This window comes from Neovison vison, chromosome 12, assembly GCF_020171115.1.
Source record: "Neovison vison isolate M4711 chromosome 12, ASM_NN_V1, whole genome shotgun sequence".
In the NCBI taxonomy this organism is placed as follows: domain Eukaryota; kingdom Metazoa; phylum Chordata; class Mammalia; order Carnivora; family Mustelidae; genus Neogale; species Neogale vison.
The window spans coordinates 97090217-97092846 of NC_058102.1; the positions used below are offsets into that span (position 1 = coordinate 97090217).

Below are 2630 nucleotides of genomic sequence, written 5' to 3' on the forward strand. Positions count from 1 at the left end.
TCTTAGAGTGCTAAAAGAGAAATTCTTTAAGTTCAGTCCCCATATGGACCAAAAATGTTTAGCGGTCTTCCAAATTTCAACTAGGCAAAAGCATTTGGGCAGCAATCCTCACCCTATAGTTATGGTTTAACTTCAGATTTCTAAAATATTTAGCTTCTATGATTTTTGGATTCTGCCATAACCTATGCTACTAATTCATCAGTTTAAATCTAGGAGACGTATGTACTTTGGTTAAGATTTATCTTTGCTTTTTTCTCCATGTGGTAATTTCTTAGTCTACCTACAGCACTAAGATGGGGGAATAGAATTTAACTTGTGATTATCAAGTGCTCAGTGATCTCAAGTTTATATAACTGCTATCACACCATGATTTCTGACTTCTTTAACCAGAGGTGAAAAATCATTTTCTTTCTTTTCTTTTTTTTTTTTGAAAAATCATTTTCTATACAAGTCTGGTTTATCTTCTGGGCTCAGAGCTTGGTCACATAGGTAAGTGGTATCCCATGATATTAGTTTTCAAGACCATAATATTTAATCACACATTTCCTTAATATGTGTTCCAAACAAATTGAGAAATAAACACAGACATAAGATGAGTGTAAATATTTTTTTCATTCATGATAAAGGTAGATAAAGAATGTGGCTAAGACGAGTTTCCTTAAATTGGCTTGATGCACCTGCTAAATTTGAACCTGAACTTTTCTGAAATCACTAGGTGAGGCCATGCTACCCCAGTGAGCTAACTCAGTGGCAAATGGAGAAATAGGGCAGCATGCTTGCCTTATAAATAGCCAGTCGTGAACAATGATTTTTTTGAGATTACTTTTCAACTTTATTGAGGTATAATTAACATATAAAATTGTAAAGTATTTAAAGTGTCATTGTGATTATATTATATACATGTACATTAGAAGAGGATTCTTCTCATCTAGTTAGTTTAAACACTTATCACTTTACGTATTTACTTGTGTGTGTGAGAACATTTAAATTCAACTCTCTAAGCAAAATTCAGTTATAAAGTGTTATCAACTATAGTCATCATGTTATACAATAGATCCTCAGACCTCTCCCTAATCCCGTCACCTCCAGCCCCGCACAACCACTTTCTACTCTATTTTTATATGAGTTTGATTTTTAGATTCTACATATAAGTGATACCGTGCAGTATTTGTCTTTGTCTATCTGACTTATATTTTTTAGCATAAAAACATCAAGCATCAAGGTCTATTCACAGTGTCAGACATGGCATGATTTTTATCCCAATCTCAACAAGCAGATAAATTTTGTAGAAAATAATCTAGTAATCTAGGTACTTAAGCCATTCTCATTCTCTTATTTATTTGAGAGAGAGTGAGCAAGTGAGAGAGAGAGAGAGCACACGAGCACGGGGGAGGGAGAACCAGACTTCCTGATGAGCAGGGAGCCAGATACAGGGCTTGATCCCAGAACCCTGAGATCATGACCTGAGCAAAAGGCAGCCACTTAATCAACTGAACCACCAGGGTGCCCCAATAAATAAATATTTTAAAAAAAGGGCAATATTTTTATTCATTTTACCCCTTCATACTTTTTAGAATTTTCTCATTTGTTTGAAGCAAATAAAACTTTTTGAACCCTGTCCTTAAAGGCCTGTTTCACTTGCTGGTTCCTTAGTGTATAAATGAAGGGATTCAATAAGAGGGCAACTGAGGTGTTGAGCTTGGTAGCAAAGCTACTCCTTTGCTTGAAGTCACTCTGTTATTTGCTGATGGTTTTATACACATGAAGATGCAGCTACCATAAGAGATGGAAACTACAATCATGTGGGAAGAACAGGTAGAAAAGGCTTTAGTCCTTTGCTGAGCAGAAGGGAATTTGAGAATTGTCTTGATAATTTAGCCATAGGAGAGAAGCACTAACATCAATGTGACCATTAGTGTCAGCACAGCCAAGAAAAACGACATTATCTCTAGGAAATGTGTATCTGAGATCTGCAGGATGGGAGAAGAATCACAAATAAAATGATCAATGACATTGGAAGCACAGAATTCCAGCTTGAGTCCCAAGATGATTGGAAGAAAGATGATCAGGAATCCAGTTACCCAAGAGCTGAGTACAAGTTGGTAGCAAACTTTGTTGCTCATGATGGTGGTATAGTGGAGAGGTCTACATATAGCCACATAATAGTCATAGGACATAGCCGCCAGAAGAAAATTCAGTTACTCCCAAAAAGATTAAAAAAAAAAAAACCACAACTGAGTCATACACCTTATATAGGAAATAGTTCTATCCTTTGTCACAAGGCTCACCAGGAGCCATGGAATATAAACAGTTGTGAACGAGATTTCTAAAAAGGAGAAATTCTTTAGGAAGAAATACATAGGTGTCTTCAGGTGGGAATCCAGCAGAGTGAGAATGAAGATGGTTGTTTCCTGTTGCACTCAACAAGTAGGTAAAAAATAGAAAGAGGAAAATTACAACCTGCAATTCAGGGTCATCTTTCAGACCCAAAAGAATAAAAAAGCCACAGACTGGGAGAAAAAATTTTGCAAAAAACACATCTGGACGAATGGATAAGGAAGATGTGGTCCATATACACTATGGAGTATTATGCCTCCATCAGAAAGGACGAATACCCAACTTTTGTAGCA

At 36.3% G+C, this 2630-nt stretch overlaps 1 pseudogene; it reads right to left on the minus strand.

Annotated features, from left to right (window-relative positions):
- Window positions 1-1670: 1670 nt before the first annotated feature.
- LOC122890990 lies at window positions 1671-2177 on the minus strand (annotated as a pseudogene).
- Between the last annotated feature and the right edge of the window lie 453 nt (window positions 2178-2630).